The sequence below is a fragment of the Tachypleus tridentatus genome, chromosome 8 (genome assembly GCF_004210375.1).
Source record: "Tachypleus tridentatus isolate NWPU-2018 chromosome 8, ASM421037v1, whole genome shotgun sequence".
In the NCBI taxonomy this organism is placed as follows: domain Eukaryota; kingdom Metazoa; phylum Arthropoda; class Merostomata; order Xiphosura; family Limulidae; genus Tachypleus; species Tachypleus tridentatus.
This window is the reverse complement of record NC_134832.1, coordinates 95,118,343-95,133,726: the sequence shown is the minus strand read 5'-3', so window position 1 is coordinate 95,133,726 and position 15,384 is coordinate 95,118,343.

The following is a 15,384-nucleotide window of genomic DNA, read 5'->3' as shown; positions in this document are numbered from 1 at the left end:
AATTAAAATTGATGTTTTCACAATCGTTTCGAGTCACTACACACGTCTGAAGGTTGGTATGATTACTAGAAGAGGCTAGCGCTGTGCTTTCCTTCAAGTCATTCATTGTAGTGGAACGTGTTGTGCAAAATTATGAAGTTGTTACATTACTGATTATAGAATTTTAAAATAATTTATACAAGTTATGAATTAACTTATATTGTATGAATAAGAAAATAATATATGCCCTTTTGAAAAAAACGGAACAGTCACTACTTTAAAATCATCATATACATTCAGATATCTGCTTATCTTTTACTTGATATATATTGGGAACTCAGTATATAGTACTCTATAGTGGATTAGCTTTAAGAATACTACAGGAATATATCTATCTACAGTATAATCAACAATTTTCTCCATTAAATGAATTATTCATAATTATATGCCAGACAAATTCTGCTAAACATTCATGCATCTCATACACTTAAGTGATATTTCATACATAAATCACAATTAAATGTAAAGAAATAGAAGGCATGTACATATATATCTGTAATATCTAAATGAAATTTTAGAGGCATAATAAAACAATTCAGAGAGTGACACTTTGGTATTATTTTTTATCAAAAAATTTTGGTCAATTGTTTTTTGGTCTCTAATTCTTTTACTTATACTCTTTAAGTAAAAAAAAGCAAAAAAAAAGAGAGAGGTATATATTGCCATCTGTCACTCAGTACTGCAATTGGAAGGAATAATTGTTTAATAATAATAAAAGTTTTGTAACAAGTTAAATAAATGCAAGTATAAAATGTTAAAATTTGTATTATTAGCAGAAGTGATCATATTTAAATATGTGTCCTGGATTGGGTCTTCAGTAACATAATTATGAAGTGACTGTTTCTTTTGCCAATAAAGTGATCAGTTTAAAACAGTTTGCTGGAAGAAACTTGTTTCTATCTGTATGTCAGCTCATATAACATCTTTTGTTAGAAACAAACTGGATTAACATCCTTGTGCCTACAAACTGATAATTTTGCTTTTTAGTAACAAGTGAAATTTTAATTATAATATTTTTTTGTCTGTTCATTTGCAGGTTTTTCTTCTAATAATTGGTTATATTACATAAAAATTATTCATGGAAAACAGTAAAGGCTTTGACACTGAATGATTTTAGTGTTGCAGTCTTCTCACACAATAAATCTTGTGTTTGAAGATTTATACGTAAATTTGGTGGCCTATATATCAATCAGTCTGTAAAACTTACTAAATTTGGTAGCAATACTGAAAATAAAAGTTAAACATGAAAAACTATTGATCCATGTTTTAGAACTTGTTTTACACTTGACAAATTTATTTTTAGTTGCTTGCATTCATCAGTGGTATGATTCCAGATTATAATATTACTTTTTATCATGCTAATACTTATATTGACTTTTCATGTGAAACAAGCCATTTTATTTTGATTCAACTTTAATTTTTACTTTTAAATATTTGCTAGAACATATCTTTGTAAATAAAAGTTATAGGCAGTGGACCAGTCATTTTTGTAACTATCTTTGGTACACTTAATGATTAGTGTTAATCAGTATTTTTAGTTAAAACTTGGACATTCTTCACAAGTATAAAATGTAAAACATTGCCTGAGGAAGTATCTCAAGTCTTAATTAGTTAAAGCATGCCTGTTTTACTATGATGTAATTTTTGTGTAACTTTATTTATGTGATAAAGAGATCATCTGATCAAAGTAGTGAAATATAAAATTATAGCAGTCTGATGAGCAACGTTATAGTAATTACTCAGCCATGAAGTTATAGTAAATCTTTACAGTCATAGTTTACTGTAATGTCTCACATTTAGATACATGCTATTTGGATCAAAATTATTGTATAAGCTTATTTTATTAAATAACTTTGCAATAATTTTGGAAAGAGTCCTTTATATTTTTGCTTACATTTCTTTAGTTTATTAAAACTGTTGAACTTAGCAAACAATTTTGAAAAATATTATACATCAAGCTTATGTTTTGGGAAAGATATAGTTATTATCCTAGTCAGTGTCCTCAAATACCAAAAAAAGTGTGTGCATAATAAAATGAGTTAAGTTGATTTTGTGTAAACATATGTCTTTGTTCTTATTTAAGTAACCAAATATGTCATTGTTTAAGTTCACCAAATTAAAAAATATATATTATTATTTAATACTGAAAACATGAAATAATAAAAACAAAGTATTTAATTAAATACTTTTTATTGTAATAGCTCATTTAAAGTTGACTGAAGTTATCAAATTTAACAGAGTTAAACATGGTCCTTGAATATACTGAAGCCAAGAGAATGATGTATGTCATCTGTAATTTATAATCTATCATGTAAACATTATGAAATATATACTAATGCATAAAATTCTGTTTAGTTAAATAAGCACTGAAAATAAGGTAACAAAGATTATCTTCTTGTTGCTGACTGTCACTCAGTTTTCAGTTCAGAGGAATTTCTTCCAATTGTTAGTTCTGTTTGGATGACAAACAGTACATCAATATTCATAAGGTAACTGTGCTTATTTGTAGATCAATAGATGATTCAATTTAAATTTTGAATTAACCCTACGAATGAATTACACTATTTTCTTTGTAGAATGACTAAACATTATAATATAAAAAACATAGAGGTTTTGTTTGAATATCTTAAAATCTCATAACATTATCCATTCATATATATGTTTATACGTATTATTAAATTGACCCTACAGTCATTTTTGGCTGACATTACATCAGATGCTGTGATACAGTTTGCACTCGATACTTTATCCAAGAACCTAAAACTCGTCTTTACAAAGTGACCTGTATTTGTGTGAACTAGTATTTTGTAAAATTGTCACAACTGAGTTATAAGTTATAAAAAGTTCTTAAATTTAAGTTATCTTAAAATACAGAACAGTAAATAAAGAAGTAGAGTAAACAATAATATTTTCTAGTTTGAACTTTTTTACTCATTTGAGGCTTGACTCAGTACTGAATATGAAGTCTCATAAAATTTTACAGTAGGATGTGAAACAAAATAACAATAATCCTTTAGATTTAGCATGTGTACATTTCAAATTAACAAAAGGTCATAAATTACTATATCAGTATCTTAGAATTGCACTATTATTTATAAAACTCGGTAACTTAACTCTGTTTGAGTCATATTCAGAAGTAAGTGTACATAAGCTAGTGCTTCCAAAAATGGAAAGAGGTAGGTAGGGGCACTGAGACTAATTCAGTAAATGTAGTAAGCAGAAAAGATGGGAGATTCAATTTTCCATGTTATAACTTCTCAATATCAGTAATTTGAGTTCTAACTCATGAGAAACTATAGACTTGGTATTTGGATATTACAAACTCTAATTTGAGCACATCATATAATGCATAAAACTGATGTTTAGAATTTTTTTCATTATTTACTTTTAAATTAAAAATTTAACTAATGTATAATACTAAAATTTGAATTATAATTTACAATTTGAAACCAAACTCATTTGTTTTGAATTTTGAGCTAAGCTTTACGAGGGCTATCTGTGCTAGACTTCCCTAATTTTAGCAATGTAAGACTAGAGGGAAGGCAGTTAGTCATCACCACCCACCACCAACTCTTGGGCTTCTCTTTTACCAGTGAATGGTGGGATTGACCATCACATTTAACACCCCCACAGTTGAAAGGGCCAGCATGTTTGTTGTGACAAGGATTTAATCCCTCAACCCACGGGTTACGAGTTGAGTGCCTTAATCACCTGATTTGAAATTAGTGTTTTGAAGAAAATGTTTAATGAAAAATTTTGTGGTAAGTAAATTTTTCTTACCCAGCTTTCATCGTTGAGTCATAGAAATTGAAATGAATGTTATGATATTATGCCATTCATTAGACATGTGGTAGCAGAATATGTATTTTCACCACCTTAGTTTAAAACTTCCAAAAAGTGTATGTAAAAAATTATGTTTTATTATGTAACCATTTTTAAATAATACGAAATCATAAGTTATTTTGTCCATACTACAAAATTCCATTGTAATTAATCATTTTTATTAAGTAAACTGTATCTGGTCTAAAAAAAAAAAGTTTTGAACATCACCCTTTCTTCATGAGACTATAACAATAACAACAAAAAAACAAGTTTACGTGTGAATACACTTTGCAAAGGCTGAGAAATTGTGCAGGAGGAACTGTGAACTTTTGACTGGTTATGCTGATTTCTCCAAGCCAGTTCCCTTGGCTGTGGTTTTGCTAGATAGTAGATAGGGATAGTGGGAATCTTCTTAATCCATTCATGCAAGTCACTAATCAGATGATGAGACATTTGGCTAATCATTGAAATTAAATTTTCAAGTAGCCATGGTTTATTCTCTTTAGAAAGCACACTAGCTGAGCTAGTCTCCGTTTATTAAACTAAGCCTCAGGTTAACCTTAATGTGTGGTATTCAAGTACAGTAATGCCTATCACACAGTTATAAGTAGCTGCAAAATACAAATCCATAAATGTTTTGCACAGAGTTGTTTCAAACATGAACAATAAGAGATCCCAGCTAATATCATTGTGCAATCACCAAAGTAATCATTACTCAAACATTAAAACTAAGTCTCCGTCCAAATACTGTCTTATAAGTTTCTTAGGACTACAACAGGCTCAGGAAGAATTGAACAAGAAGATGTGTAGATAGAGATGAAATCCATAACTTTAATACATATTCCACACTGTTAATTCTAACTCTGAACCTAGTGCACTGTACTACAATCCATTTCATAGTAAGGAAGTACTATTTATTGTAATGATTTAAAATAGCCTCATTTCAGGATGACATGACAATAAAAACACAACTACAAGTGTTACAGCACAATAGATGCTGCGTATAATGTTTGCCTAAAATAAAAGATCAGTATTCATATAAGACTTGCATCTGATTTACATAGATATTTTAACTGCATTTAAAAAGTATATAACAACAGAAAATGTAACGTACTAAATAACATAAGCAAAAAGGTTAAAAATGTGAAGTGTTAAAACTATGAATCAAAACCAGTTTATGAAAAACACTAAAAAATTTATCATACATCTGGAATGGCTGCTGCATACCTACTACATGCAGTGAAATATTAAACTACTTATGTACGACCAAAGTGCTCCCAAAAATAATTTTTTGATCATGACTTCATTAGTAACTAAAACAGTAAAAACCACTATTTGTGTGAACCTCAACAGACACAATTACAATGTTCATCATGAACTGGATTCTTTTTATAAATCTTTGAATCATCATGATGCACAAGCACACAAAAATGAACAGAAAACTGCTGAGAATGATAAATATGACATTGATGAAATAACTTTGTTGAGGACCAGTATTTTGTAGAATACAATCACATTTCAGTTGTAATACAGTACATTTTATGTATATTTATATTTATACGTATTATTATTATTACTGTCTACAAATAAATCTTAAAATATCAATTCTCATAGAGCACAGAACATTAAGTAAAGAAATACAGAAAAACAATGATCTTTCCTTGTCAATGAATGTGTACTCACTTTCCACAGTTTGCTAAGCCTTGCCACATTTTACAACTGAAGTATGTTAAATCTTTTTCTTGTTTTATATACACATATTGATATAAAGAACATCATAGGTTATATTTAAGTACCACAGATGTCTTGTGTAATTAATAATAATTATTAATTAAAGTGTATTTATGTCAAAAAATATTTTTCAAACATCATTCATCTTACCTTTCCTTGTGAGTCTACAACAACAAAAAAATGAATCTACCCATGAAGACACTTTTCAAAACCTAAAATACCATGTAGGAAAAATTCTAAGCTTTCAATTGGTTATAAACATTTCATAGAACAAAGTAGGAATGTGTAAACAGTCATTTCCAAAAACCAAAGAAATGGACAGAATTAACTTTTTTGATTTTCTAAATATAGTAATATTTCAGAAAATAGATAAGAAAGGAGGATTTTTTTAATTTATATTCTAGCTTGTGAAAATTTGGTAATTTAAATATTTATTTGTTAAAAAGTATAAAATTTGCCTTTGGATATCAGAAATATAATTTAAACCAAAGAAGCCTTTAGTATAGTGCATGACAAACAAAAATTGATATTTAGGAGTTTGTTTTAATATTTATTTTTAAATTAATTAATTATTGTGTACTGTTACATTTGAATTACAATCTGCTACCACATGTATTCACATATATTCATAAAATAATGGTTCAATAAAATTTTGAATGTAAATCTACAAATGTGATAACACCCTCTGACCCCTACACATAGTCATAGAGTTAAGAAGGTGTAGAATGAAACAAATACAATTACTAGTATAAAATGATAAATAACATTCAAGCCACCAGAAGCAACACTTAAAGATTATATATGCTATTGCACTGTTGTAACATGGATTGTGAAAGCACTGTCTTCATATACTGTATGGTTTATGGAAAACGTGCATGAAAGAGTGGTGTGCTTTGGACATGAAAGCTTTCTAATAGCATCTTTTGCAAGGGCAACAATGCTGCAGACACACAAAACTTGGTTTTGGTAAATACCAGTAAAATCATGTCAACAATAAAGAAGGGTACATAATTTCATTGTAGCAGTAACTTGGTTGTTCAACATCATAATACTATTGTATTAATTCACCACATATAGGTGTGTGAATTTCTCGCGATTACATGTGGCATTTAGAGCATAATGAAAACTAATCACTAAGATGTTACTGACTAGTCGTAGCATATCATTAGTTGAAATATATCATGCAGACTCTCCCTTCAGTGTTACACAAAGAGTGATATCTAAGAATGGGTTAACATTCAAAGAGTCATATCCATAGTTTCATGAAATGGTTGTATTGTACTTTACACTTCCTTGTGTATGTGAAACTTTATTGTTGTAAAATGTAGAAGCTACTTCTCTGGATACTTGTAATCTGATTTGGTGAGTGATCAACTAAAGAGGGAATGGATATGGTCAGATTTATTTTGGAAAAGTTAGGATTTGCCATTAAGATATATTTGTAATTTCTTTCTTGAAGATGCTAAAATGCTAAAGATGTTTGTGCTTTAGTTATTCACATGGAGTAACTTTAGGGCAAGTAGTTTTGATGCAAAAGAATTTTTTTGTCATTCAAAAATATCAAGAGACTGGCTTATCAAAATTTCCATAAACAATACGTTCATAGAATTTCTCATTAACTTTGTCACTTTTCACCAACAGATGTAAAAGGTTGCATAGATCATGTGTTACTTATTAGATAAAATACTTGGCTATACAAGCAACAGACCATTTTAACTGAGAAGATATTCACCAACTGTCCCATTTATTAATAGAAGTTGGAATTTTTTTGTGTGATTTATATTTCTCCAAAATCTGATGTTTCAAACAAGACAGGTTTTCTGTACTCCTTAACACTCCTACGAAAAGTGGGGCCTAATCATTAAATGAAATGGCAATTTCATTTAAATACAAGTATTAGCCTAATATTAATAACCTTTCAAGTTGCTCTGGGGCCTATTAGGCCCCACTTTTGTAGGAGTGCTAAAGCTGCTATAAATCATTTATGAATGTATTTTTTAGCCCATCTCAAGCCCACCACCACTTCTCCATAGTGTACTCTTCTATCAAAACTATATAGAATCCTGGCTAATAATTAAATACCCATTATGTCATTTAGATGTAAATATCCAGTGTACCTTTGAAAGATTGTAAATGTCAATACACTAGATGCAAAAGTTAACACCAAAGGTAAACAACACAAATAACCTGAAGTCAGCTTGTATATCTAATGAATATAAAGTTTTTGATGTTTATGACAGTATCAGCCTGAGGCATGTTTATTGTAGTTTTGAAAACTGATTGTAAAAAATCAAATACAACAAGAAGATTTTCAAACATATCTCATACAAATATCTTTGGTAGCATGTATGTAAAGTTCAATTAAAAGTTGTTGCTTATAATTATAAATATTGTAGCAAATATAGTTTTGTTTCTGGAATATGTTAAATACTTTTCCTTTTCATAATTACTTGCAGTAAAGTCCACATATTGTGAAGGCTGTAATTGTACAGTGTGATCCAGTATCAAATTTAAAAGTCATATTGATGTAAGAATGTTGTTATGAATTAGGAAGAAACAAAACTTTTGCTTATATCAAATTATTATTTTGTTTACCACAATGAACATTTTTATTATTATATTTGTTGACAAAAATAAGAAAAATGAATGAAAGTTGATATCAAACAGATATACATTCAGATTCATCCTGATACTTTTGTGAAATCTTCATCTTTTAGTCACAAAACTGTGTGTTATGGTCTTATATATTCCAAGTTCAACTCGCAGTCTAGAGTAGTGGGTTTGAATTCATGTCCAACCCAAAATACTTGTTCTTTCAGCTAAGGGACATTATAATATTATATTATTTTATGGGAATACAGTTCCCATTAAATACTTTAAAGCAGAAAGTAAATAAATAGAAACCACCCTTAATATTTCTACTAATTATACCTTCAACCTTTCAAATAAAAAAGATATTAATTTGAAATATACACCCTACCATGATATTTGTGTATGATCTTTGATTATTATTCATGGCTGCTGACTGGATTGACATCACTGTTTGGATTTTGACTGATAGATGGGATATTCTAAATACATTTCAGTGCTGTTCCATTATGGCATTAAGTTGGCAATATGGACTATTAACAACAATGCAATATTGATATACATATATATATGTAAAGAAACTAATGAAATAACCAAAATTACATAGTAAAGCACACACCTACACAAATAGAAGTCGCAAAAAATAAAACCAGTATGCAAGTGGTACACAAACACTTACCATAATGTTACTAGCACCATGTTATAGATACTCATGAATAATGGAGATTTTCAATATTTTTATTATTTATATGTGGAGACATTCACAAGTCATGGGTTAACCCCACTATAGGAGATAAAAGTTAACAATGGTAATTGTTTCAGCTATGTAGGTACATTTGATACAGTAGAGACATGCTTACCTCTACATGTAAATATTTTCAATTTTTTCACAAGCTTCTTCATAGTTTTTGAAATTGTTTGAAAATCAACAGAATAAACATCTTTATGTGTTTTTTTGTTAGCATACCATAACCAAATAATTGTAGTTATCATAAAGGGGCATGAACAAACAATTTTCATACTTAAAGTTAAACATCAGAAATGTATTTCTGGACAGAAGTATGAAAAGTACATGATTATATATTTATAGGTTTAAGTTATTACAGAATCAGTTTAGTGTTTATAAATTAATTTTAGATGCTGATATATTTACATTAAATCCAGTTATGTCTTAATCATAATATACCTGTAATTATCATCATATTTTGAACTGTTTTGTTAGTTTGTATAATAAAGATAAAATGATTAATGACATTGTCAGTTCATCACTAGATTGATTTATAACATCTACAAACTAAAAGGTAAACAGAATGTATCTATGATTCACTCTGTTCCTGTACAGGTACAGTGGTAAATTTATGAATTTTTAATGCTCAAATCAGGGGTTCAGTTCCATTTGGTGGACACAACAGACAGCCAGATGTGGCTTTGCAAAAAGAAAACACACACATGCTCGTCTCCTTAGTAATGCAATTCTGTGTTTCACCATTAACTATTTCTAGTTTATTCATATAACATTTAATTATTTTCAGGCAGATTTTAGTGTTTTTAGATTCAAATTTTATGCATATTATTTCTCATAATTTGTGAAGTATAGTTATAATTTATAATGCTAAATTTGGATGTTGATTTGATAAAAGAACCGATTTTAATTTAAATTTATCAAAACTGTTGTGAATCAGTATTAAGTTTAACAGCAGAAAAGTCAAATAACATGAATATTTTGAAGTACAAATGTTGTTTGGGGTGAAAGATCTGTTTGTATGATTGCTAGCAGCAATGCATGTGGAACTTGTACATGCTTGGTTTAGTTGTATTTTTATAAATGAAAGGTAAGCTATATTGCCCACGTTAAGCAAGAATAAAGTTGTGTCTAAGAGAAATAATCTCAGATTTAAAGAACAATGGAAAACATCCAAGAATCATTATAAATTTGTTCCTGCACATCTGTCTTAAGTAATGTAGTGCTAATATTAAGAGTCGTATATTAGTTATTTACCTTTTTCTAAATTTGAATCGGGAACAGCAAGATAGTTGTACTATATTTTCTATCCATTTTCCTTGTCATGTAGAAAATTAAATTTGATAACAGTGCGTTAGCTAAGATGTTATCATTTTTATGATATGCATTCGGTTAGATTTGATTAGTATGTAGCTTACCTAGTTGCAGCCAACAGTATGTAATATTCCACAGTTTTAAAATATATATGGATGAGTGCAAAGTGAATTGTTTTAATTTGACTGTATGCACAATGTGTAGTTATTCTAAATTGACTGTATACATGACAACCATGTATGTGCCTTTTCATAACTTGTAATGACTACATACACTACTGTATGTACGTGATTATGTAGTTCAGACTACATAACTTTAAAAATAAAATTCCAAGACAGACATGTATGTAGTTAGAGTTTAAAATCAACTGTATTATGGTTATCTATTTATTTTCATTTACCTCTGCACAAACAACTTGTGTGTAAAACCTCAGCAGATATTTACAACAATGTTATAACAATAACTTGACACACATAAATGTACAGTTATAGTAATATTGTCTTAGGTGACATATTTTAATCTTGAAGTAACCTAAATAAATCATCTTATTTAAGGCACAATGAACATTAAAATCTTAGCACATACATAAGCTCTTAACATTAGGTTTAAGTTAGTTTTACTTCTGTTTAGCATTGTTTTGACTAGAATTGTATATTTGTACCAAATAGGTTTGCCATATATTTTTATGTAGAATGCGCAGGCTTGATAAATGGTGACCTTCAAGTCATTTGTTAAAAATGGTACGGGGTATTATCCATATTAACGTTTAGAACTCTGTTGTTTCTTGTGAGTGTGTTTAACTGTTGGTTATTGTGGAGGAGTGAATTTGAACTTGAGTACAATAAACAAAACAGGTTATTGCAATATTCTAGATGTAAGAAATAGTGTGTTATAAGGAACTTTACAAAATCATACTGTTCACTGAGATTGTCGGAGTTTTAATATTTTCTTACAAAACTGTAAGAATGCTACTATGCACTAGCTGTTCCTAATTTAGCAGTATAAGGTTAGTTAGAAGGTAAGTAGTTATCAGTGCCCACCGCCAACTGTTGTGTTACTTTTTTTTACCGATAATGAATAATGGAATTGACAGTTACATCATAAATCCCCCACGGTTGAAAGGGGGTGCATGTTTAGTGGGAAGGGATTCGAGTCCTCGTCCTGCAGATTGTAAGTCGAGTGTCCTGACCATCTGGCCACGCCAGAACAGAGTGTTTGATAGTTATCAGTTACGTTACAGTCGTTATGTAACACAGAACTGTCGCGAAAAAACTGGTATGAAAACTATGAAAAACAAAATTTAATATTATATCACGTTAACAGTTTTTGTGTCTTAAATTTCACGTAATGTTACACGAGTGTTACCAGCACTAATGTCATTAATTTTGAAATAATAGAGGGAAAGCAGCTAGTCAACACTACTCACCATTAGGCTACTTTTATCACTCCGAATAGTGTGTTTGACTTTCACTCTTATAACGCATTAGGGTTGACAAAATACAGAAATTTATATTAGAGTGCCATCTACTGGGCTGCACTCAAACTGTTGAAAGTGGATGCACTAACATTTTTAAAATTATTCTTGTAAATCAATAAATGTCGTGGAAAAATGCAGAAGTAAATTGTTATTGTTTCTACATAAATGCAGTATATGAATAGAGTGAATCAAAACTGTTCTTATAATTATGCGGTTAACGTTTGCAGAACAAGAAAAATGCAGTTTATTATCATAATTCACATAATATACATATGCAATAAAAAGTATGATTCTTTAAACAAAATTCCACGAAAACCACGGTATTTGAGAAGATAATTCTGAATATGGAGTGCCAGATTAATGAAGTTAATGACAATATGTAAGTCATATAAAGTAAATGCAAGTAGGTTTTTTTGTTGAAACTTCAATTTGTTAAATAATAAATATGGAAAATGCTGGAAATGAACAATACATTAATAAAACAGCTAACACGATCTATAGGATATCATTTTTGTTAACTTTCGCTTTTGTTGTCGTCGTCACACTTATGATATATTCACAGCTTAGAGTTCGGGGAATGTTTTTTCACAGTATTACACAGATTCGAAATCGGATCGCCAGCTCAGCGATCCAAGCTTTACTTTTTTCTTTCCTTCATTTTTGTGAATACAAAATTAATTTCATTTGCTCATGTTGCCTATTAGATATTTTTCATTTTAACCAAGACACCTTTGGGTTGCTAAACATAATGCGATAACTATGGGTTGATAAACATAATGTTTACAACTATGTGGTTTAAGAGACCACATTTAATGTTCATTATTTTAATTCAATAAAACATTCGAAAAGTTTTTTGTTGTTGTTAAATAACTCCAACCTACCCAGAAGATATTTTATCATTTCATTTTCTGATGGGACAATGGTAAGTTTAAGGGTTACAACACACTCAAATCCGGAGGTCCATTTCCCGCGGTAAGCACAGCAGAAAGTCGTCTACTATGGCTATGATATAAAAGAAACAAGTCTTAATTTTTATCTAAACGACGCAAATAAAATTTTTACACTGAGATTTAAATTATCACAGTAGTGACGTAGGAAGCGCTAAGCACGAGCTACTCCATTTTTCCCAGTAAAAATGTACCAAAATTAGGAAAATCATTGTCTGTAGAAACCGAAGAATGCATAATATTTAATCCAGAAGCCAAGAGCTTCCAGGATTCTAAGGCTTAAAGGGTGCATTTGTGGCACCTTCACTCGGTCAAATAAACCTTTGTTTTGGTTCCTACACCTTTGCAGGAACAGAATAAAGGTGAAAATATTCTAACTCAACAACATTCGACGAGCTGACGCAAGTATTGGAAAAATCCAACCTCTGTATTGGTACCAGGCCATACGTTTACAGGATTCGTCTTTCCTTATTTTGAGATTTGGGGAAAATGGAGAATTTCAACATAAACTTTTAAGATTTTTTAAATATTTACTCTTTAGTTTTCATGCGACGTAATAAAAACACACAAACCTTTAAAAACTCAGTTGTTTCTTGGAATATGTTCTTCAATGTTTATTTTTCTCTTATCTCACTGTGTTTTCTATTCCATCTTTTCTAGTCGACTCTTTCATTGTTTATAAATTATTTTGATATAAACTACAAATCTTAACTTATTCACTTAATCAGTATTTAATTCATTTGAGTTTTTTAATATTATATTTTAATACTGTTATCCTTATTAAATCTTTTATAATGCAACTGGTTTAGATAAAATAGATTTACCTCTTACTTTCTAATTTCTTTATAAATATCCATTGTACTTGTAATCTTATTTTCTATTTGCTGCCTTTGTAGTTACTCTGGTATTTCACCAGTTACCGTCCAAACACCTTTTTCATATTCTAGAATTATACCAGAGAACAGTCTTAGAATAATTCAAAAATAGTCTTAACAATTTCTTTCCCGCTTTGTTAATCTTTATCGCATTCTCTCTATTTTTGTATGATCATTTCCACATTTCTTTTCATATATGTTCTCTGCCTGTTTCTTCATGTCATGTATAAATAGATGCTATTTTTTCTAACCTTAATATCATTACATATATTTGATCTGAAATTTATCACCTCACTCCTGTTTAAAACACCTCATACATCATGGTAGCTTTTCTTATGCTTTGATATATCTTTAATCTCACCAGAATAATACTTAACATATAATTCTTAATCATATATTTTAATACTGAAGCATACACCTCGTAACTCGTTCTCAGCAAATATATTCCGCCTTAATTACCTACTCATTCTGCTATTTTTTTTTTTTTTTAAGAATTGTACATATTATGATCATTCAATATTCTTGTGGAAAACATTCTCTTTTTTTTTCCATTTTGTGCCCCTCGGTGTGGATTCCTGTACGTGGTGAGGGGACCTCCCAGGGAAGGTTCCGTTCTGTCTGGATGCCTTCTCTGGGATCTACACATCCACTCACGTGTTTGCCGTGCGTGGCGACCCGTGAAGGGCAGGAGAGGATCCTGGTGGTTGAGGGGTCCAACCCTAACATACCACTTTGGCCTTGAATTCCTGTAGACGGGGCCTTTGGATGGCCCCCCTTGGGTCAATCGGCTAGTCCACTTGGGCTAGAGTCAACCAAGTACCAATGTTGGAAGTTCTCAACGGGTGTTGTGGACATTGTGCCTGATACTGGTGTTTGGGTATAGTGCTCACGAAACCCTGGCGTTGCTGCATTGTCCTTGCATGACATTGTAGTGCGCCCCTCGTAGGGCTTCATGGTGGGTGGGGTCAGTGGGTACCGAAATTTTTCTTTTTTCGTATGGATCCTCCTTCAAAAAAATTAAATAAATTAGTGAAAAACAGTCAATAGGTAAGCGACCACGTCTTGAAGACTCTGAGCAGCAATCTTCAACATCTGTAACACACATGCCTCATTTTCTTATATTACATTCTCCTTCAGAAAAACCTTTTGGGCAATTGTCCCCCTTTTTTATTCAAAAGGGACTAGAGGGTCTTGCTGGCTCTCCAAAGTTAGTAAAGAAGCTTCGATCTGGAGATATATTAGTTGAAACATCCACAACCCACCACAGTGAATTCCTCATGAATTCAACAGCAATTGGGGACACACCTAATTCTCATGCAACCTTGAATTCATCGCGAGGAGTTATTGTTGAGAAGGATTTGAAGAACGTCCCCGAGCCAGAGATTCTCGCTGGTCTCTTCACTCAAGGAGTTTCTGCAGTGAGGCGCATCTCCACTCGCAAAGATGGAGTTACACTGCCAACAATTACCCTCGTTTTGACATTTACATCATCACGTGCACCTGCCACCATCGAGGCAGGTTATCTAATTTGCAGGGTACGGCCATACATTCCGAACTCTCTCGGATGTTTCCAATGTCAGAGATTCAGGCACTGAAAGACATCATGTCGTGGTTCCCTGACATGTGCTCGTTGTGGACCCACATTGCGTCAACTGCAATAGTTCTTTCCCTTCCTACTTTCCTTTTTGTTCACAATGGTTGGAGGAAAAAGAGGTGCAGCATTTGAAAACGACTCATAACATTAGTTATCCTGAGGCTCGGAAATTGCTGCCCGCCACTCCATGTCGGACATATATTCTGCTGCACTTCCTTCCACAACTACAGTGGGAGTGCAGACAGATATCTCTG